This window comes from Dermochelys coriacea, chromosome 12 (assembly GCF_009764565.3).
Source record: "Dermochelys coriacea isolate rDerCor1 chromosome 12, rDerCor1.pri.v4, whole genome shotgun sequence".
In the NCBI taxonomy this organism is placed as follows: Eukaryota; Metazoa; Chordata; order Testudines; family Dermochelyidae; genus Dermochelys; species Dermochelys coriacea.
In genome coordinates, this window is record NC_050079.1 from 22,278,676 (window position 1) to 22,303,253 (window position 24,578).

At 41.1% G+C, this 24,578-nt stretch overlaps 1 protein-coding gene across 1 annotated transcript in view; it reads right to left on the minus strand.

Annotated features, from left to right (window-relative positions):
* The window catches only part of TSHZ3 (teashirt zinc finger homeobox 3), a 74,611-nt gene extending 73,328 nt beyond the window's left edge, over window positions 1-1,283 (minus strand). The window contains exon 1 of the mRNA XM_038368980.2: window positions 38-1,283. The gene's annotated coding sequence lies outside the window, so the exon portion shown is untranslated. The remainder of the gene's footprint in view (window positions 1-37) is intronic.
* Window positions 1,284-24,578: the final 23,295 nt, after the last annotated feature.

Here is a 24,578-nt window from a genome sequence, read left to right on the forward strand (position 1 = left end):
TCCTCCTCTTCCCCTCCCTCCTTCCTTCCCAACTTACCAGCGTGCCCCGGGTCTGGGGAGCTGGCCGGCGGCTGCTGCCGCAGCCGACGCGCCTCCAGCGCCCCGGCTTGCACAGCGCACACCTTGCTGGAGCCCAAGCAGCGCGCAACTCCACTTTGCACCTCTCCGTCTCTGTCTGTGCACGTCTCGCGAAGTAGCTCCGGCTGGAGGCTCGGGGAGCTGGTGATGCTGCCTAGGTTTCTATTCTTTCAATCTTTGCAGTGCCCCGAGACGCCTTCGCTGGGGAGACTGGGCAGCACTTGCTTGCAAAAATCCCCCCCCCCTCTCCCGCCACACACACACACACACACACTCACTCACTCACAAACTCTCCTTTGAAGATTACTTTTTTGCGGGGGGCGGGGGGAGGTCCAAGTTCATTGGTGAAATCCCGGGTTTAGCGAGCGCTGGCGAATCGATGCGGTGCGAGTTTGATTGTGTATTCCTGGGTTGCAATAATGTACATCAGAAAAGAGGGGATGGACTCTAACGGTGTTTCAAGTGCTTTACGAACATGGATCAGACGCGATTGCCAAACACCTTCGTGGCTGCCAATTGCACTCCCCCCTCCTTTCTTTGTGTGGCTGATAGATATTTAATGACAGCTACAGCAAATCACAGACAATCGTCTGAGTCCCCAGATGCCTTCGTTACTTAAGAGGAGTGAAGCAAACACCAGTAGCAAATAATTTTCCTCCTCTCTCTCTCTCTCTCTCTCTTTTTTTTTTTCACGGGGGGGGTGTGAAGGATGATCTCACTTTTACGGTAAGATCAGAAAATCTCCACTCGCCCCCATTCTTCAAGATCTGGGATAATTCCAAATACCTTACTAAGTGCAGATGTTGTTGCGTCTTCTCATCTTGTAAAGCCGACTTGTCGTTCCTTTGCTCTTGCTTCTCTTTTCAAGTTGCAGGAAATTCAAATACTTTACATAAAAGGGTGGAGAAGTTTTTTTTTTGGGAGGGGGGGCTTTTTTGTATTATTAGAATTTTTTTTGAAGCCGATCTTTAGGATGAAAAAAAAATATCGCAATCGCCTAAAGTCCCCGGGAAATTGCTACTGTTGGGGGAAAACGAAACATTTCTTGCAAACAAGAAAATGGTGAGTTGTCAAATGCCGCTTGTGCTGCCAAATTCGCTCCGTTCCATTTCATTGATATTTGCTGGTTTCTTCTCACAGTTATAGTATCTGACCACAGAAGCAACGATCAGATTTGCTTAAGAGTCTACAACTGAAACGTTACCCACCCCCTCCCCTCCAAAAATCGTGTGTGTGTGTGTGTGTGTGTGTGTGTGTGTCTGGCTGCGTTGTTTGCACCAGAAATAAGCGACTTTCACTGAATCGGGATGTTTTTAGCCCAGTCTCTCTCTCTCGCTCACTCTCCCTCCCTCCACCCCCCCCCCCCCCGCTGCTATGGCATTGCATGCCGTTAGATCCGCCCTAACATCTGTCCGTCTAACCATTGGCGTATCCATCAGTGTCACTCTGACTGCACATTGCAACGACAACACATCAGACATAACATAGACCGTGATTCAATACAAATACCTAACATACTAAACAACTTAACCAGGAAGGAGGGGATCAGCCGCAGCACAAGTACTTACAAATGTTAGACAGGATCGGAAAACATAACGGACTAGGCTTTAATTAATAACTCATTCGTCCTTTTCCCCTCCTCCCCCTTTACATACAAACTGGGAAATAGAAAAACCTAAATAATTTAGCGTAATCCTAAAGGATACATAATTGCCAAAGGCAGTGGAGAGGGACTGGAGGAATGGACAGGATCAGCGTGTCAGGACCAGCTGCAGTCTCTATTTCTTCAGGGGAAACCGCTAAATCTGTATCAAATAAAACACAGATATTGAGTAATATATAAACTGCAGTTTTAAAAGACTGCTAGCCTAGACGGATGAAGATCTGCAGCAGACACTCTACAGCCTGGAGTATTTCACTTAGTTTTGGAACATGAGATGCTAAGACAAACTTTTACAGTCACTACTGAATTAAAGGGAAACATAAAACTGACTATATTACTGGTTAAAACAAAAATCAAGGTGAGAACTACTTAAGGTATGGATTAAAATATGCTAGAAAAGTACAGTAAAATACAAGTAGTAAGGATGTGTACAATTATTTAAGTCATTTACATACTATTTCTAGATGTGGGGGAGCAGATCCTTATTTCAAGCCAGAAAATATGTTGATTTTCTATTAGTTAGCTCCAGAGCTTCCTAAGCAAGGTTCTACACCAGCCAATCATTATTTTCTGCAAATCCAAGGAGTTTTTTCCCCAAGTCTGCTCGTCTTTCACCACATGCATACTCCAATATAACCTTATTGCTTTCACTACACCGTGCATGGTATCGGACACTGGAGGCTGGATCAAGAATTCAAAGAAGGCTTATACGAGGGGAAAGGGTTAAAAGGTGTTTTTATGCATTGCGGTTCTGCAAATTCGCAGTTACCCTTACTTTCTTCAACTATATAGACTTCGTCTAGATTCATGTATGTGCTGACATTTTTCCTGTTGCAGTGTATATATATAGACACAGGCATGCAGTTATTAATTTTGTGGCAAGTAGATATCAAAGACCAGCTTTCATTCATGTATACATAGATAAATGATTGGAAGATGCCAGCAGATTGCAACAGCAGTTTAACGATATCACTAAGGGAGACATTTGTAAGAAAACCATAACTACACATTAAAACATTCATCTTGTTTTTAGAAGGGTCAACAAAAATTTATGAGAGGTAGTAACCTAGTAATAATGCACCGTTTTGAGATCAGCCCTTTTTAATGTGAGAAGCTAAACTTTCTGTAAACAGTAATTGGTGGGCTTTTCCCAATTGAATTAGAAACAGTAACACTCCCTCTCTCTCGCTCTCTCCCTCCCCATTTATAATATGTATGTATAGTATAAAGTGCCCAAACAACTAGCAAGTTGTAGAACAATTTGATGTGTTAACTGTTTGGATTTTTTTTAAAGGAAGAAAAAAATCTATTTAACTCTCCATCTGACCAATCACAAACTAAAATGCAGATTCTGTAAAGTGCATTAGCTTCTTTTGGGGGTCACAGTCTATTACAGAAGATCAGAACTCGTAATTTTATTAAGTGTAATATTTACAAACATAATGCATAAAATCGATGACTGTACAGGCTATAACCACAAAGACTCAGAACATAAGACTCAGCCCTAAACTTGCTTTTACCGGCAGTTTTAAAACAAGACACATATTCTTTATAAGAAAAGTTCCATAATTAGACAGCCATCCCTACTGAACTTCACATGTATTAAGAATGTTTTATAGTTCAACAGTGTCCACAATTTGATGGCCTTCTTTGGCTGTATATTTTCACCATTCATTTCATTTTCCTGCAGCATAGTGTAACAAATTTAGTAAGAAGCCAACCAGTTAAAACCAACATTTAAAAAAAAGAGAGAAAAAAAGCAGGTACAACACTGAACCGACAAAGACTCCACTAACTATTAATGAGGTTAACAACAAATGAAGATAAATATTAAAGTGTATTAAACTGATGAAGAAAAATACCTTTTACAAAGTAATGAGTTATTTGCTATTTCCTTATACCTTTTTTCTTTTTTAAGCAAAGTACTGCTGTTAAGCCACTCGTTCATTATAAGTAAGGAATGCAGAGGTGTGTGGTTAAGTATAGGTGTAATTCCTTTCAGAGACTGATTTTTATTAGTGGTTGATTGCTTTTCAGGAGGTTCACACCCGATGTGTGTGACCTGCTTGCTCTTTGGCTACTTTCCATTCAGTCCAAACTTGCTAATATCTGGTTAATTTTGGTGTCTTCATCCTCTTCAATAAAGACAAAAGAACTAACCCTAACTGACCTGGTCTTCACAAGTTGAATGTCATTAGCAGTGAATTAAAACATCTAAGAGTTACACATTAATGTTTGGGCCTCTTGAAAGACTAGAAGTAGTGATAAACCAATATGTGAACAGAGTTAATGAAACACAAAAACACCATAAATAGGGATCTTAGGAACCAGTTCTTATCATGCAAAAGAACCGAGGCACTGTTATCGCTGGAGGGTGAGTGAAAGAGAAAATTTTGCTAAGGTACCTTGAAGAAGTAAAGAAGATAGAAGAAAATAAGTTTGTTGTGGAAGAGCAGCGTAAGACTATTTCAGTTCTTAGTATACTCATCTTTGACTAATTACTGCTATCTTTCCCCAAATAAGGAATAAGCTATCTAAACAAGATCGAGCTATCTCTTCCAGATCTTGGTTAATGTGAAAGATGTATTTATTACATTGGAAGCACATATTCTGAAAGATCTATTTGCAGTAGCCGCATTAAACTGCCTATTGTTAACTTTGAAAGTTCTCATAGCTCGTTTGAAACAAACAACATAATACGTGCAATTGTCATATGTCATCGTTTTCTGTTTTTCAAGAGAGAATGAACATATATTTTAAAAGCTGTGTGACCCATTATCGAAATGTAAAAAGTGTGCAGAAAGCATCTTGTTTTCTACTGGCTAAGAATAAAGGAGAAACATATACATCAGAATTATAATAGATTAATACCTATCTGACAAATTCCGCCATCAAAAACAATACTCCATTTCTGTAAAAAGCAAAGCATTGGTAGTAATAATTATAACTGCAATAATAAATCTGAGACGGGATTAAAGAAATTTGGTAAAATCTACACAACTTTATTAGAACACAATTCTTTAAAAATGTCTGTGAATTCCCAAACCCTCCTGAATACACATGAATAAAAGTTTTCCTTCGGGCTAAAATCTTTGCTTGAATGTAAATTGTTTTGGTATCTGAATTGACACAGCAGCCAAGTTTGTTTTTCTTAGTTCAGTAGCTTTGTTTTAACGAACCAGATGTTTTGTCTGTAAATTCTCCAAAGGACTTTTACAGATATGACATTAATAAGCCTCAAAAATTCAGAGTTTGGATGTTCATGCTACTTTGATCAGAATTGGGTATCTTTGGGAGTGCATTTGATAGGAAAATAGGAGAATGTCATAACCCTAATGATTTGAACTATTCCTTCTAACCCCCAGCTAATATTTTGTAAAACACTTTGCCTCCATAGAAAGCTGAAAATACTTCCCGACCCCCAGACTTTTAACATATATCTAAAAGCCACTGTGAGAAACTTTGGTATAGAAACACTGAGGAGTTGCAAGCAAACTCCAGTAGCATTTTTAGCCTTTACTAGCACGATCCCCGCGATCTAACAAAAGAGGTAGCCAGCTTTAGTACACCGACTGAGTTCCAGGTTCCGAAATTTCACTCTAGCATCTCTCTGTGCTGTTTATACACATGCCCCCCGAGCGATTTTCACCCAGAGGACATGCAGGCGCGCATTTAAAAGTGACACCTTTTATCTCCAGATTATTGCATTGAATCTTGGGGGGCAAATAAGTCGTGCTAGAGCTTTCAAGGCAGTGTTACTTAAACAGAGAGTTCGCAAAATCCCTCCCATCGTCTTTAAAAACTGCAGCAGCGATTCCTCCTGCAGAGGGGACACTGCGTTGATCTCGTCCCTTTTTGGTCTCCCACAAGTGGAGTCCCACAAGCAGATTCTCTTAGAGGTTCTGTCCCAACCCTTAACATCAGTTATGACAGTAAAGTGGAACAAAATCGTTCTTCACACACTAAATCAAATAAGTCCATGAATTAAGTTTAGGCTCCAAGACAAGTTTCCCTTTCCTGACCCCGCTGTGCGGCTGTTGCAGCCTTGCCTTTCCCCAGAGAAAAGTTGGGAGCCGTGGGCGTGTTTAGAGGGCTGCTCTCATTTAATGATACATTTCAACCAAGGAAAGCAGATTTGTCCCTTGAACTGCACAGAGCGGGAGCCCCTGCAGAAATGGGCTCATGGAATTCATTCGGGGGCAAATTTCGTCAGGGGTGCAGCCCTACTCCTCCCCCCTCCCACCCATCCAGCTTCATCTCTCAAACTGTGTTGCTGGAAGACCGAGTGTCGCTCTGACCTAATCTGACCCCCTTAGCCCCCCACCCCAACTAAACGTGTACTAAACGCTGCACATTTTGGTGTATTAAAACAAGATCCATCGTCGCAGTTCAGTCTCGTTGAATTAGAACTTTTTTGCTCAAAAGGATCTAAGGTCTCCGAAGAAACAACTGGCCGTTGCTTTGAAGAAAATAAGCAATACCATTCAGAGCTACTGTAGCGTAATGCATTCACTTGGGCAGTAGAACAATCTTTTTATGAAAAATAGTTACAGATCTTGGAACTTGACCATATGTGACAACAAAAGCTATTGTGTTAACAGAAGGGGTTTAGTTAATTTTACCTATACAAGGTTTGGGAACGCCTTTGTATAGACTGGCAGTGATCCTGCAGCTGGTTAGTTTGAAAGGGCATTAGAAGGATGGGGGCGGGGAGGGGAGAGCAGGAAAGTCCTTCCCTTTTATTTCTTGCATTACCTGAAAGTTTTCATTGCCCAAGTAATACAAATTGCTCTTTGCAGAACGACACTAACCACAGAACAAAACGCCTGTGATTTAAGACACTAAAAATTCTGCAGTGCAAAGATTCACCTCTCCCTTCTTAATTAAAAAAATAAGTAAACTTGAGGTTGGTGCTCGACAAAGCGTAAAACAAACAAAATCTTCCTTTCTGTTTTGACTACGTGGGAGATAGTCAGTCGTTAAAAAAAAAGGTCAATCGTCTGTCAGTACTTTTTGTTATTTTGCACATAAAAATCAGTGAGATGATCGTATGTATTTTTTTAAAAAAAGTTGTCAACTTCTAAAAAAGAATTATGATCTGACAAAATGTTCTTAACTGGCTTATGATACAGCGCTGAAAGACACAAGGATGACACTGCTATATTACGGGATAGCCACATGAAAAACAATATCGCAAAGGATCTTGTCTCTGCCCCCAATCAGCATTAGCTGTACAAGAGGAGATGGGCTCAGTTTCCCCCAGGGTACAGGCAAAGGACACCGATTTCTGTATTACAAATTAGTCATATCTAAGGTAGCCAATACAATATTCAAATACGATCATTATTACAGTCAAGTCTGCGGAACATGATTCCCCCTCGAATGCACCCGTCCGACCTGCACCAGAGGTGTTACGATCCGAGGGGCGCCCCCTGGTGAGGTACAGTGGGGGTCTGGGCGCGTTTCCATTGGAAACCATCTCTCCTCGGAGACTGGGACCTGGCTCGGCGTGAGACTCACGCCTCAGTACCAGCGTGGTGGTTCCGAACCTTTGTTTTGCATTCTGCAACTCAAAAATGGCTTTGTTCTCAGCAGGGAAACTGTGCAGGCCGTGAGGCCATGCATGGCGCACTGCCAGTGGGCATGTCAGACACAGACAGAGGACGTATTGCCTCCTAAATTGTGCTTTTTGGACATGCCCAATAGCTATCCTTTGATAAGGATTTATTGCGGGTTGTATGAGGAGCACAGTACCTGGATGGTACAGACCGGAGAGAAAGTTTTAAAGAAATAGGACTCATGCTTGGGTGTCCATGATCACGTGAAAGCCCCTTGCAAATACATTCACATGAGAGTAAGGAACCGCTTAAGCCTGACCTCTCAGTAATCCATGGATTAAAGGGCCCCCGCAGCAGTGACACCACCGATCTCAATGACTCCTAAATACAGACATAACCCAGCGTATCAGTGACCTGCAACTTACAGTACAGGAGTTTCCGCATGCACCTTCCGCTGAGAGTCGGGATTCCCCCTCCCCAAAGTATAGTTACAAATAACACGCATATTCAAGGCATAAAGAAAAGGAGTACTTGTGGCACCTTAGAGACTAACAAATTTATTAGAGCATAAGCTTTCGTGAGCTACAGCTCACGAAAGCTTATGCTCTAATAAATTTGTTAGTCTCTAAGGTGCCACAAGTACTCCTTTTCTTTTTGCAAATACAGACTAACACGGCTGCTACTCTGAAACATATTCAAGGCATGTTAGTGGTATGAAGTGAATCGCAGAAGCCAAAGCGTCAACCCCGCAGTGCGGGGCTGTGGCAGCAGGTATGGCCACATAACAGCTCTCATCCACGCTATATCAAGACGAGCAAAGAATCAGACTTGCCAGTTGTAGGCTGGCTCAAATCAAATTCCCTACACAAGAGATCTTGTGTTTATCTGACACCAACCCCCACCGATCTCACCACTGAATACAAATTCTGTAGAAGCAGTTAGAACCCGTCGTTCCAACCGAGACCTTAGCATTGCAGGTAGAATTGGGGGACACAACCTTGCTGGCTGTGTGTGTATTTGTGTATCAGAATCAGTCACCCATTGGCAATGAGAGCTCTGCCACTTCTAAAGCTCAAAAAGAAAAGGAGGACTTGTGGCACCTTACAGACTAACAAATTTATTTGAGCATAAGCTTTCGTGAGCTACAGTGGATTTGAGCATAAGCTTTCGTGAGCTACAGGGAGTCGCTGTAGCTCACGAAAGCTTATGCTCAAATAAATTTGTTAGTCTCTAAGGTGCCACAAGTCCTCCTTTTCTTTTTGCAAATACAGACTAACACGGCTGCTACTCTGAAACCTGTTCTAAAGCTCATTTTCACTCAGCCCCTGGAGTAGTTTAGTGCTACTAGAATCACAAAAGCATTTGCTGTCGTAGAGACTTTTAAATTGGTAGCTTTGGCTGATCTACAGAAACTCTGCACTCCAGAAAATAGCTCTCCAGGTTAACTGAAATGATTGAGTGAAACTGGGCACCTCACTCTTAATCAGCAAATAGGGTCAGCTCCTGGCCACTAGTCTGAATCTGGAGGGAAGTAGCCACAGGAGTGTTTGAAAGGGAGGTAGTGGAGGAAAAAAGTTTAGAAAAAAAGGAAGAAATTAGGTGCACTGAGTAATTCCAGGATCTCCTCCTGCCTCCTAAGGACAGCCTTTAAACGGACCCATTCTTTCTCGGGACACGGCCGGATTTAAACACCCAGGGAAATCCCAGTTCTGTTGCTTAATCCTGTAAAACATAACCTGATGCGAAGGTGTTCGCATAAAGCAATGAATAAATTGTCTACGGTTCCCTATTAATCAGACATCAAGGGCCTGAGGGTTTGCTGACAAGCCCGTCTTTCCTTGTAATTTAATTCGGTCCTAATATCAAATCCATTGGAGTAGTGAGTCCTAAGCGACTCCTTGCAATTTTATTTTGCACGTACCCACAAAACTGCAAGTAAAGGCTACGCGGGCTGTCTTCAGGGCTCCTTTTACAGTATTTATTTACGTATCCCCCAAAATTAAGTTTTTTCATAGAAAACAGATCCAAACCAATGCTAGTTGCACGGATTCAATTCATTAGAGACATACATATCCATCCAGTTTTTAATAATAAGGGTAAATTTCACACATATACCTTTGATCCACGTATATCTTCCTCTTGCAAGGTTATAAGAACCCTGAAAAGTAAAACTGGATACATTTAAAGTAAAGAACTGAGACATTTGATGTGGGCAATTTTTCCTTTTGTAAACTTTGCTGTGGAGATCAACCACCTGGATTTTTTATATCCTGGAATTAGTTTGCGATTGTTGTTAAATTGTTATTAGAGAATAGTGCTTAGGGTGGCAAGTGAATATATTCTGGCTTTGCTGCATTAGTATGAAAGAAGGAGAGAGCACTTTCTCCCGTGTTTTTGTCTTCTCTCTCCTGACAAATCTGTCCCTTTACACATTAGAGGCCCCCAGAACACCACTTAATCCGGACCAGGAAGGAACTTCAAAGACATGAGACCTGGGAGCATTTGCCAGGAATTTTTCTTACATGCTAAGGTCTGATCTCGCAGTCTTTACTCAGTCAAAGCTAAATAGCCACCCGCAAACAGGGTGAAGTCTTGGCTTTGCCCAGCTGGGTAGCTGCTAAAGGATCATTTCCCACTTGAGCCCGGGGAGAAAATTCACCGAACCGTTGAACCAAAGCCCTGGTCTCTCAGGCTGGGATGAATGTCAGCCAGGGTTCTCCCACCACTGGTTTAGGAATGACTGGCAGCTGCCTTAACTCATCCTGGGAAGGACTGAGTATAGATGAGACTTGTTGGTCTCCCAATAGAAGAGTTGTCTGGGGGAATGGGGAAGAACCTACGTTCTGTCCATTCATTTTTAATTTCTAGGTGAGCATGCTCCTATATGGGCAACCTAATCCAGAAAGGCTCTATGACCCCAGTGGCTAGGGAGGTAGGCTGGAAATCAGGACAGGTGGGATCTATTCTTGGCTCTAACACTGACCTGTGTGACCTTGGGCAAGTCATTTCACCTCTCTGCTTCCCTTTCCCCTGTCATACTGCATGTCTTGTCTGGCTACAGTGAAAGTTCTCTAGGGCAGGGAATATCCCTCTCTGTGTTTATTCAGTATCTAGCACAATGGGGCCCTGCTCTCTTTTGGGCCTCTCTGTGCTGCTATACTACAAGTAATACATAATTCATTTATCTGCAATCTATAGATATTATACATGGATTTATCACGTAAGAACACTTCTCACCACATTTCCTTTGGAAATGTTATAATTGGCCTTTGTCACATCTCTTACAGGCTTGGTTTAAGGATAGCAGCAGCATTTCCAGAACTGGGCAGACCATTTCTGTAAGTTTTTGTTTGTCTCATTAAGGTGAAGAGTAGTGATAAAGCAGGACTGATCTTTCTATTTTCTCTGTTACTAGTGACTAGAGCATGCACCATCCAGGTCAGATGTAATGTGGGAACTAAGAAAATCTGACACTATCATTGATTTGCTCTCTTTAGACTCCTGTCATCTGTACACATTAGAGAGAAAGAAATGTGACTTGAAAATTGCAATTAACCAGCTTTAGAGCAGGTTCCCTTCATTGAGTATTTATTCCCATCAAATCTCATTTAATCTCTAAAGAAAATTTCATTCCTAGTTTTGAATTAACCCAGAAAATGCAAAGTATTTTCAACCCCTCCATAATAAAAGTTGTTTTAAATTATGAATGTATGTGCCTAAATGTCCTCTTCTAGTTTCCATCACTTCTTCATCAGGTCTTGAAAAAATGGCAATTTTTCTAATTTTTAAAAATATTGACTTCCGTTCAAACGTTCTTTTACCTTTAATGTTTTGTAACTTGAGGAAGAGGTCACTTTGTTCAGAGTGGATGCATCTGCTCCATAATTGTTCAACTCTAGATTATTTCACAGAGATGTTTTTATATACTATTGTTAATGTTACCAGGAGGAATTATTTTGGAGGCAGAGACCTACAAACCAAAATATGCTCACACTTTTCTTAAATTCATTAGCTTCAGATGTTTAGGACTGTATCCAGCAGATGACATTAGCTAAGCTTTAAGAAGAATAAAATAAACACGGTTGCACCTCCTTCAAAATTTTAGGAGCCTTAGGCAGAACAGGAACACATAAATAACTGAATCTATTAAGGCAAGTATATAACAGAGTAATATAAACATACTAATTAATAATACTTTGTACTTAGAGCATGTCAAATCTGAGAACCTCAAAGCACTTTACAAAGTGTTATCCCATTGCACAGATGGGGAAACTGAGGCACAGACTGTTAAATGACTTTGCTAAGGTTGCACAGAGAGTCAAGAAGAGAACCCACTAGAAATCACTAGACAAGGCTGCCTCTCAAGAATCAGGCCCTGACTTTCTTGTCACGATATCTGCCTTTTAAAAAATGTAATTATATTTTTAAATTATCTTCTGTGACAGCATCAAGAGGTTTTCAAGCATACACACCTGTAAATTAACATTTATTATCATTATCAATAATATTTTGAACTTGGCATTTTAACCAGTTTTGAAATAGGGTATATGTGCTCATTCCCATGCCAGAAGATTAGCATCAACAGGAGTTATATGTGTAAATTCCTACACATGGAGATGAGGAGGCACCCATAAGGTGCAGATTCGGATCTCTGATAGGTGGGTGCATATCACTATGCATCTTGTGTAAGACACAGTAGTTGCTTTTGCAAGAAAAATGGTGATACCTGCCTGCATATCTGAGATCAAAATGAGAACCCTAATGGATACAATTAATCCCTCTAAAACATAGCAAATAGTAGATTTTCTTATTCTTATACAACTCAAACATCCAGAGAATATGCTTAATTAAAATTTGCCTATACATTTTTTAAAGATAAAAAACTAAAGAAATGAGCTAATTATATTGCTTAGTAGTCTGCTATGTATTTTTTTTAATAACACACTTTTCTAACCAGGCCAGTCCCTTGAGATCCAGTTCCTCATTTATAAGAAAGTCCCCAATGGGAGTTAAAAGGAATGCTTCTATGAGGAGAAAATATATTTTGGAAGAGAAGCCTTACAAAGATAACCCTGCATTACATATATCAGTATGGAGGCTGGAATATGTATTCTAAGGACGCAAATCTTCCTGCAATAATTTGCAAGTTTATTTTTATCATTACAGCTAATGTCTAAGCAAAAAAGTCTTGTATTTTCATCACTAGAATTTTTTTTTAAATAAACAAATGATTTTAAAAATTTGCTTTATTTAATGAATTTAAAGGTCAGTCCTCTTCCTTTTCATATGCAACTCCCATTAATAATGGAGATTAGATATTAATGGGAGTTAGTGGACTAAATGCTCCCCTCCCACAGAAAACCCACAGGAGAGGGAAAAAACTACTCAGCCAAGATTTTTTCCTGCATTCTTCCACCTGGGCACTTAGATAGGAAGGTGATAGGTGCCTTGGAAATATGATAGAGAGGAGGTTGGGTCCTAGAGAAGAGACAGGGGAAACTCTTAAAATCTGCAGAGCTTGGAAAGCTGGATGGATCTGCAGGGAAATCAAGCATCACTAAGGGGGCCTGTCGCTCCACACAGCTCCATGGGCCTCCTCCTTCCTGGCTTCTCCAGGAGCTGTGCAACAGTAGGTGCCTCATGTCTTCTGAGGGGAGAATGAAGGAGGAGGGGAAGATTGTACAGCTTGGAGCATCATTAATTTTCACTGGGATTTCCACAAACTGGCTTGAAAGGGAACGTGCTGCCTAATTCTTGCTTCCCGGGTGTATGGAGTTCAGAAAGCAGGGCCTCTGTGGACAGCTGGGTTGGAGCATGCATTGGCATTGACTTCTGCGCTTTGAGAGTCTTTCTACCCTTTTGTACTCTCTTTTTGCTGCCTTCTGTGTATCAAGGCAATGGGAGCTTCTGGACTGATCTTAATGGGAGTTGTATATATTGAGTAGAGAAGAATTAAATTAATAGTGTAATCTGCAATGCCAGTAAGAAAATGCTATCTTTGCTAATGGTGCCACCCTGCATTTGAACATTTTGGGACTGATTCTGCCAGCCCAGTAGTACTAATTTATGGGATTACTTATGTGGATTAATGCTTGTCAGTACACGAAGGGTGGTAGAATTGAGGTGTTTGCTAACCATAATGTGGCTGGTCTGTATGGGAACATAGAGAGCGGGGAGAACACAAGCAACTCCTTGCACAGCCATTGAAAAAAACCAATCACAACTGTGCTGGGTGGGGACAGAGGCAGCTCCAGCTCTGCACTTCCGTAGCTGCAATCCACCACAAATGGGTTGTGTAGGGGTGGGAAAAGGGAAGAGCCATGGTTCTACCCCCTCTGCACCAGCTCACTGAGTGGGACCAGCACACAAGCAGTGCTATATAGCACCCCATTAGGAGCGTAGCAGCCATGGCTGCATGCTCCCCTGTGCAGCAGGAATGTGGTAAGGAATCTGCTCTCCTGGATGTGTGCTGCTCTGCCCTTTACTCTGGGTTGTATGCAGTTTTGCACAAGGTAGCTCTTCACTGTGAGGAGCGGCGCTAGCTAAGCTGTCACAATGGGCCTCACTGCAAGACTACCCCCACTACTAGGAGTTAGTTGCTACCCATGACTGTCTGCTACGGAGCACCACAGATAACGGGCAATATAACTCAAATGCTGCAAAGAAGGATTGCCCCCTTCTGGAGAGTATCCCATGATTGGGGACTTGGACAGACATGGAGAAACTTCAGTCAGCTTCCAGCTAGTAAGTTTCCCCCAAATTGTTCTGTCAGGTGGTGGAGGGTAGAGTTTGTTCCCCTGAGGATCAACCCCGCCCCCCCCCCCCCCCAAGCTGTATAACTCTCCCCAGTATGCAGGCGGCCAGGACCATTTGTACTTAGACCCTGTCCCTCCAGTCCTGTTCTGTGGCTTTTAATGTCCTCTGGCTCCAGGGCAGTGTGGGTCCAATGGATCCTCCTTGTGCTTAATTTCCTCAGCTGGTGGGAACCCTCAGGGCAGGGGAAGGAGGCCAGTGCTTGGAGGAGGGCATGCAAAAGTACATGCAGCATCAAGTAGCATTAGCTTTTGTGGATTTCCATAGGGTTTTGGGTGGTGGTGGGGGACAATGGTGGAAGTGGTATGAGAAGGCAAGTTCTATCAGTGTCTACAGCAGTGGTTTTCAACCATTTTTCATTTGCAGACTCGTAAAAAATTTCAAGTGGAGGTGCAGACCCCTTTGGAAATCTTAGACATACTCCACAGACCAGTAGGGGTTCGTGGACCACAGGTTGAAAACCACTGGTCTACAGAAATGAAAGCGACATCACATCTGCTTGCCCCCATCTATGTTGCCCATTCCAGCCTCCTATAGCTTCTGCCTCCACATCTGTTCTCACCTCCACTCTTCCTGAAACTCCCAGGGTTCTTCAGCCTCCTCTCCCAGGCCTGAAGGGAGGTGGACTGCAGTGGGGACTCCTTTCTCCCTTCCCAGCCCCGGTGTTATAGAGGGGGAGAGAGGAGGAGCAGATGAGCTGTATCTGTTGCTCAGGGGAGGAAAGGGGAAAGTGGAGCTATCTTGATCTTCCAGGTTCTTTCCTTTTCCTCCTTCCCTCCTTTAAGAACCGATCCAGTTCCTGTGGGGAGGTGGGAGAGAGTTACAATCATAGAGTTTAAGGGCAGAAGAGAACACTAGATTGTCTACTCTGACCTCCTATATGTCACAGGCCACCAACATCACCTAGCACCTGCACACTAAACTCAACAACCAAAATTAGACCAAAGTAAATGAGACCCAGAGGGCACTAGACTGTATGTGCCACAGACTGAGAATAGGAGGGATTGAGGAGCACCAGTGCCTGAGGCCCCCACAATGGCAGATAAACTTTTAGGTGAGATATACCCACATAATCCTGGCATATACTCTAGAGGAAGGTGAAACCCCACCAAGGTCACTGCCAAGCTGATCTGGGGGAAAATTCCTTCCCAATCCTACATGTGGCAACCAATTAGACCCTGAGCATGGGAGCAAGAACCAGCCAGCCAAGCACCTGAAAGAGAGAATGCTTGGAGCCACCTCAGACCCCTGCCCCCCTCCGGCCCCCTCCCCGACATCCCATCTCCAGCCGTGACCAACCCTGATGCTTCAGAAGAAGAAGATTAAGAAAACCACCCAAAATACAGTGAATGGAGGTGGAATTACTTCCTGTCACCTGCCAGTGTCCAGCTGAAACTGAAGCATGAGCTTTAGTAACATAAGATGTAAACTAGAGGCAAGCTGTTGAACCCTGCCCCCTACCCTCACAAGCAACCCTGTCATACAATTGCACTCATCAATTTGTCCATCTCTTTCTTAAAATAATACAGTTGTTTGCCCCCACAACTCCTACTGGGAGACTGTTCCAGAACCTCACCCCTCTGATGGTTAGAAATCATCTTCTAATTTCCAGCCTGAATTTGTTCATGACTATTTTATTTCCACTGGGCGTGTGTGCATGTTTCTCTACACAGGTGTGGTGTCCTAGACGTGACGGACTCCCTCTTCTGTACCGGATTGGGGGGAACATGCCATGTTCAGATCTGGGGGCAATGACCTTTACCATGTTCTTGTATCCACATGCTTTTCAGTCCTAATTTTTATTTCTAAAGTAAACAGATAAATGATTTTTTAAGTCACTGCCAAGCTGTGACTCCCTCAGGTACCTTTCCACCCTGTAGATTCACCCTGTGGTTTTAGTCTGTTGCACAAGTGAATTGTGCAAAAACCGTTAAAGGATCATATTTAAAAAAAATTGGAATTCTTCTCTGTATGTTGTTAATGATACCTTAGATTATAAGAGCAAAGATTTATTTTTAAATCTAATTTACTTGTCTACTGTTTATGCTGAAGGGGAATGTTGATTTGGTGTTTTGTTTGTTTGTTTTTTTAAAACCTGTTTAAACTAGAAGTTTAAAAATGATCCTCATGTTGGTCTTATGTTTTACAGAAGCTTATTTTTATTAAAAAAAAAACCAAAACCCCAAACACTTGTGGGGCCAACTGTGAATGCCCGGTATCCCTTTGAAGCCTTGGGCCAAAATGAATTCTGATTCTATTGGCTTTACTAGAGTTGTGCCTGTTTTCACCAAGGATGAAATTGAGGTCAATAGCATTACACCCTAGATAAATTCAGCCCCCTGATTTCTAACTGGAGATAATGAAATGCAAGGTAATGATTGCTGGAAAGAGAAGTTGATTGGCTGCAACAATCAATAAGTGTTTTAATTTAAATTATTTCATTCAGAAGAAAAATACCCAGCCATATGGTTTTGTTATAAAGAGAAGAAGAACATTCCTGTGACTGAATTAAAAAGGGAGTCCAGATAATATTACAATCAGAGTTGGATTAAGGCTATTTGGGGGCTTAGGCACTCCACATGACACAGCCCTCCCCTTTGACCTGACCCCTACCTTTGTGTTGTAGGGGGATGTGTCCTATAAAGGCATGACCTTGCACCTCAACACATACACAGTTTGGAGCAGCAGCTGGGGCTCCCCTCCCTACAGAGAGGAAGGAGTAACAGCAAGGTAACCCTCCCAATGTACCTTCTCAAGCAGTGGAGTACATCTCCATGGATGGGTGAGACAGGCCCCCTATCCTCTTATTGTGCTATATGCAGATTCTTCTGCTGGGGTCTGGTCAGAGAGGCCCTCCAGAGCAGTGGATCTCACTCAGTGTGGTGCATGGGGCAGTTCACATCTCTGAGAGACAGAGCTTCTGGCTCTTTGTGGACTGAGGCAGATTTCATGGCATTGGTTACTGTCAGGTCAACTTCTCAGGCTTTTCTTTCACAGCCACGAAAGCTAGAGACTTTCATTCCTCCTCCTCCCCTCCTCCCCGCAAAAGCAGCTAAGATTCTGAGCTCATCACATGACTCCAGGAACAAGGTTTTTCATAGATTCATAGATACTAAGGTCAGAAGGGACCATTCTGATCATCTAGTCCGACCTCCTGCACAGCGCAGGCCACAGAACGTCACCCACCCACTCCTATGAAAAACCTCACCCATGTCTGAGCTATTGAAGTCCTTAAATCATGGTTCAAAACTTCAAGGAGCAGAGAAGCCTCCCTCCAGTCAACCATGCCCCATGCTACAGAGGAAGGCAAAAAAACCTCCAGGGCCTCTCCAATCTGCCCTGGAGGAAAATTCCTTCCCGACCCCAAATATGGCAATCAGCTAAACCCTGAGCACATGGGCAAGATTCACCAGCCAGATACCCAGGAAAGAATTTTCTATAGTAAATCAGATCCCATCCATCTAATATCCCATCTCAGGGGATTTGGCCTATTTACCCTGAATATTTAAAGATCAATTACTTACCAAAATCCCATTATCCCATCATACCATCTCCTCCATAAACTTATCGAGTAGAATCTTAAAACTAGATAGATCTTTTGCCCCCACTGCTTCCCTTGGAAGGCTATTCCAAAACTTCACTCCTCTGATGGTTAAAAACCTTCGTCTGATTTCAAGTCTAAACTTCCTGGTGGACAGTTTATACCCATTTGTTCTTGTGTCCACATTGGTGCTGAGCTTAAATAATTCTTCTCCCTCTCCTATATTTATCCCTGTGATATATTTATAGAGAGCAATCATATCTCCCCTCAACCTTCTTTTAGTTAGGCTAAACAAGCCAAGCTCCTTAAGTCTCCTTTCATAAGACAAGTTTTCCATTCCTCGGATCATCCTAGTAGCCCTTCTCTGTACCTGCTCCAGTTTGAATTCATCCTTTTTAAACATGGGAGACCAGAACTGCACACCGTATTCTAGGTGAGGTCTCACCAGTGCCTTGTATAACGGTACTAAAACCTCCTTATCCCTACTGGAAATGCCTCTCCTGATGCATCCCAAAACCACATTAGCTTTTTTCACAGCCATATCACATTGGCAGCTCATAGTCATCCTATGATCAACCAATACTCCAAGGTCCTTCTCCTCTTCCGTTACTTCTAATTGATGCGTCCCCAACTTATAACTAAAATTCTTGTTATTAATCCCTAAATGCATAACCTTACACTTCTCACTATTAAATTTCATCTTATTACTATTACTCCAGTTTACAAGGTCATCCAGATCCTCCTGTATAATATCCCGATCCTTCTCCGAATTGGCAATACCTCCCAGCTTTGTATCATTTGCAAACTTTATTAGCACACTCCCACTTCTTGAGCCAAGGTCAGTAATAAAAAGATTAAATAAGATTGGTCCCAAAACCGATCCCTGAGGAACTCCACTGGTAACCTCCCTCCAACCTGACAGTTCGCCTTTCAGTAGGACCCGTTGCAGTCTCCCCTTTAACCAATTCCTTATCCACCTTTTGATGTTCATATTGATCCCCATCTTCTCCAATTTAACTAATAATTCCCCATGTGGCACGGTATCAAACGCCTTACTGAAATCTAGGTAAATTAGATCCACTGCATTTCCTTTATCTAAAAAATCTGTTACTTTTTCAAAAAAGGAGATTAGGTTGGTTTGGCACGATCTACCTTTTGTAAAACCATGTTGTATTTTGTCCCATTTACCATTGACTTCAATGTCCTTAACTAATTTCTCCTTCAAAATTTTTTCCAGGACCTTGCATACTACAGATGTCAAACTAACTGGCCTGTAGTTACCCGCATCACTTTTTTTTCCTTTCTTAAAAATAGGAACTATATTAGCAATTCTCCAATCATTCGGTACTATTCCTGAGTTTACAGATGCATTAAAAATTCTTGCTAATGGGCTTGCAATTTCAGGTGCCAATTCCTTTAATATTCTTGGATGAAGATTATCTGGGCCCCCCGATTTAGTCCCATTAAGCTGTTTCAGTTTCGCTTCTACCTCTGATATGGTAATATCTACCTCTATATCCTCCTTCCCATTTGTCATGCTACCATTATCCCCAAGATCCTCTTTAGCCTTATTAAAGACTGAGGCAAAGTATTTGTTTAGATATTGGGCCATGCCTAGATTATCTTTAACCTCCACTCCATCCTCAGTGTTAAGCGGCCCCACTTCTTCCTTCTTAGTTTTCTTCTTATTTATATGGCTATAGAACCTTTAGGTTCTTAGGCATGGATCCATAGTCCCTATACCTTAACTCAATCCTGGAAGGAACACTGATCCTGATCTTGCATTCATTGCATATTCAAAATTCCCATTGACTTCACTGCAAGTTTAAATGGATAAGGAATGCAGGATCAGGCCCAATATTTGAATTTAAGATATGGGATAATCAAACTGTAAGTTTCAACATTACCCTGATTACCGCAGTGGCTGGAAGGAATTGTGTTTCCTTCCACGTACTGTATTCCATAATTGTCCATGTGCAGTGTAGGTTGAAGAGTTTCCATTTTTATGAAGCTATAAGTATAAACTACTGCCAGAAGCAAGATACTGGACTTGATGTAGCAAAGCTATGATCTGCTGTAGAAAATCCTGCATTGCTATATTCAAATATACTGTAGGAATTCTGAATTTTAATTAATACAGTACATTTCATTCATGTAGCTATTTCATGTTATTTAGTTTTTCTGACACATACAGAAAAGGAGAATGGAAAAATGCATTGCATTTTTATTTTAAACAGAGTATAGTCTATATGTTACCCTCCCTAGCAACTGAATAAATATCACAGACTTTATAGATCTAGTAGCCTTTCCAGTGAACAACACAGCAGTCATGCTTCACAGAAAAGGGATAACATCCTAGAGTGCAGCTGATAAGAGCAACAATTTACAAAGCAGGAGATCTGTTATGCAGTGAAAGCTTTATTACCATGACTTGATGTTACATCTACAACACATAAGGGTTAATCATTGCAGCAGTTTGCAGCTGGTTTGTGCTCTCAGGGGAGACATAGCAATAGACTTCTGTGTGTAAGACAAGGTCAGTTTTGCTATCCCTGGGTCAGCAGGTCATGTGATAACAGAATTCTGAAACTTAGACTCCTAAGAGGCACAGGTGCCAAACCCATTTGGTGGTCTGTTGTAGAGCTCTTCTTGTGGTTTTTATTCTACTACATAAAAACACATACATAACTCTGTGGTATATAATTGGATGGAGAGTTTTCAGAGCTACCCATCAGTGTGAGTTTTCTGTGGCAGCAGTGGGTTCATAAGTTTGCTGTTACATGTAACATTTCACGGGAGACTTGCTCTTAGTGGACTGAGAAAAAACAGCAATAGGCACTGAGATTAAGGGCCAAGTCTTGTGAGAGTTATTTAGAGATTCCCACTGGTTTCAATGGGTCTGTTCGCAAGAGTAAAGTGGCAGGATCAGACCTTAAATATTTTACTAATATATTTTTATCTCCTTTTGCTGCAGGAGAAAAATTCAAATAAGCAAAACTGCAAAGTTGCATTTGAGGACTAATCTTCATGGTTAGGCTTGTCAAAGGGGTAAAATTTATTTTCAGTGACAAGCTGCTAGGAATGGTCAGCTGAAATGGAAACCTATAGGTGCAGCATTGTAAGTTTATTGGAGAGTATTGTCTAAATTTATAGTTTGTGTTTAATCCATATTTCTGTTTTTATATGCATGTGTCAAAAATTAATATATGAAAAACTTCACCAACAGTTTTAGGGGATCTTAAAATATAATAAAATCAATAATGATGTTCTGGCAGAAATGTTTCTGTTGTTGAGGGTGGCCAGGTTCAAAGGGCAAGTTCTGACCATTTCTCCTTCCTACCCTGCTGCTAGAGTAAGACCCTCCCCTCAACTTCAAATCACTGGGGAGAGGGTAATTTAAGCTATACTTGATGTAACCTATACATCACTGTCTTCTGGACCAGCTTTAAAATTAAACTCTGATGTACAAAGTTAAACAAAAATGAGATAAAAATTGGCAGGGGTTGAAGAGGGTCAAAGTAGTCAAAACACAAGGTAGACTATTGCTTTTTTTGATTTATGTTATTCTGGACTCTAAAAAAATAAAATTATAACATAGACTTTTTTCAGTGAGAATAGTGCATGCTTAATTACTTTTCTATAGACTACAATGCTTTTGATCTTGGAGATACAGAAATTAATTTTTTTTGAAAACATCTTCAGTTGTAGACAGAAAATTCAAATTATTTTTTTAAAATAACTTTTTTGTAATATAAACAACAATGGAAAAAATGGTGTTTTTCTTCATACTAGTGGTTAGCTTATAATTGATACATATGAATTTGTATAGAATTGTGCTTTTGCGTTACTCCTTTTAAACAAAAATAATGTTACTATATACCACAACCATACTGCATAGAATTAGGAGTGTCCAATGCATGTTTCCTTTTACCTAGTATGCTTATTATCCATTGTGTAGTTTACCACTAAACTGCAATACAAAAAAGGCAATCAAATGTAGAGTTCCTCTGAACTGATTCAAGAAAGCCCTTGCAGGAAGTGATGACTCTTTGAGGCTGGTCCTAGCCTCTACATCTTGACGATTCACATGGTTAGTGTGCAGACAGCATGCAGAATCCTTTGAGATTGTAATCATTCTTCTCAATAATATAACAATGAAATCAACTACAATCCAATGGAAATCAAATAAAATATTTCTATGCCAGTCCAATGGGGAATTAAAAAAAAGAATTCTACTGACCAATTTACCACAGTAATAAGAGAATGCAGAGAATCAAATCTTAGAAAGGCTAGCACACCATGTGAAATACCTGTCTTTAATATTTGTTTTAAACATAGTCATTGCATTTTTCTGGTTTGGTATCATTTTAAAACAGAGGTATCTGCCAGATATGCAAGGTTCTTAGGCAGGTGCCTAATTTTAAGCATGTGAGCAGTCTCACTGATTTCAGTGGGAGTACTAACAGTCTAAAATTAGGCATGTTCCTAAGTACCTTGACGAATTTAAAGCTTAGATACCAGGGTGATCAGGATCTTAGAAATACTTAAGATAGATACATTTAAAATCTTACAGAAAAACTCCAAACGATAGTAGACGTCTGAGGATCCAGATTTTTATTTTTAAAGCCCAATTTCCTTAAGGTAGTAATATTAAAGATAATAATGATTCTGTGTTAAGTCAGCTGTGGCCTATTTGCCAATTAATATGCATTGCTTATTTGTTCAGTCTGTTTTTATACTGAAAGCCTAAACTATGCCCAAGCAGAATATCCCTTATACATGGGACTTTATAGGATTGATCCACATACACAGCAGATATGTTTTGGCAAGCAAGACTGTATGTGATAAAAGATTAATAAACTCAATTACCACAGACACATGATGTTTAGTGATCACAAAGGATGGAAATTAAATAGATATATGAATAGCAAATTGTTTTAATAGGTATTGTGTGCAAAGATAAGGATCAGATGTTGTAATGAGTCCATAACTTGTGTTTCAGTGTGTCAGACCATCTGGATTTAGCAGTATTGCAATATTTTCTGTGCTCCAAATCAGACTTGAAAAACACAGATTTCCTTTAGGCCTTCCTGGATCAAATAGAGGACTGTTCCTGGCTTCCAAAAGTATAACTGACCATAATTATATAAAGCAGAGCTAGGAACTAATTGTTTAGAATATTATGGCTAGAAAAGACCTTTTGATATCACACTTTTCCCTCCATACAACACACAGTGGAAACAGGACAATTTCTGAATGAAATAATAACAGCAGCTAAGGAAGTCTCAGGGCATTCAGCAAAGGTGCATGCCATATGACTGTTTGCAGAATTTTAGAACATATGCTCTGAGCGCAAGAGCCAGCAGGAGACCAGTGACTGCACAGATAGCAGGTGAGGAGGAAACAAGAAGATGAAAAACAAGGGGCGGAGAATTAACCAGGATGATCAAAATTACAATTTACCAATTAAAATTGGTCCCCCATCAATTATGCTAAACAGAGAAAAGGCTTGATTTTGTTTCAAGGTTGACCTGTTAAGGAGTGAATTATCCACTTTATCAAGTTCCCATTTTGCTACAGCATTGAAAATCTCATATTCAGGTTTTCAGATATGCAGCCTATCTCATAGTGCGCATTCTACATACATGTGGTTGCGGAGACTGTGAAAGAAATGTGCTTAACCAGAGGGGCATCTGTTTGTTGACTTAACCATGTAGCATTTAGGAGTTCTTCTGAGGGAGAGGTGCCTGGAACAGAAAATGGACAAACTCATTCTTTGTTTCACCAAGTAGTTGGTTACTGTTATAGTTGATACATTTTACAGATTCTGTATCGTGTGTGATACTGTATACTATCATCCTAGACTAGGATCTGTCAGTGGTGTTTAAACATGCCTATTCACCAGGGGCCTGAGTCACAGCTCATTGAAATTGATGGAAAGATTTCCCTTGGCTTCAATGGGCTTTGGATCAGAACCCTTGCTGTGCATCTGACTCAAACTGAAATATGTTTTAATTTCAATCCAGTTATCTCTAAGTTTCTCAGTTCATTTCACTTCCATATATTGTAGATTGTCAGCACACAGCTTATGCTCTATTTAAGTGCTAATTAAGCTTCCAACCCCTTTTTCACCAATTTGAACAGCATTGCCAGAAATATGCTGCTGAACATACTATGACTTATTCTAACTTCCTTGTGTAGCTGAATCGCTGCACCGCAGTTAGACCCCACTCCATGCAACAGTACACAATTGGGTCTGCAATCTAATAAAGTCCACTAAGTACCTGGTATTCACTGTGAACGAACTTCACCCTGTGAAGAGATCCAGCAAAAAGCCTATGTACCCTTTAAGACCATGAGACAACACGTGAGTAAGGACTACTTTTACCTGACTAAGACTGTTGGCTCAGGCACATTAAGTGACACAAACAACTTACAAATATCCATCATCTGCAGCAAGGAGCTGATCCCCACCAGTGGCTACTACGAAGGTGAATAAAGGGCAATGCATTGCCATTAGTAACTTATAGTTTAATACTATTATTGAACAGCTGGTAGTTTTGTAGATTTCCAACTAATTAACTTTGCCCCTTCCATTGTGGACTTCCTCACTCCTCTTTTCTGGTCTCCTCTTCCCTTGCCCTTGCTCTAAAATTGATGGTTTTCACTCTGTCTCTCTATGTTCTTTCTTCTTTAAAATACGCAGCTGAGGAAAGGTACTCAGATGACAGCAATGCCAAGCAAAATCCTCTATTTAACCTCAGAACAGGTACAGCATGGTCAGCACCTTCATGCTGCCCTGCCAATGTGCCTCACCTCTGCTCTGGTGGGACCAGTTAGGTCTCTGTGCTCATTTAGTCTTTGGCTTCTCTGCTCCAGACTGACAATAAAGGTGCCAGGAAGTATACATTTTAATGGTGGTTTT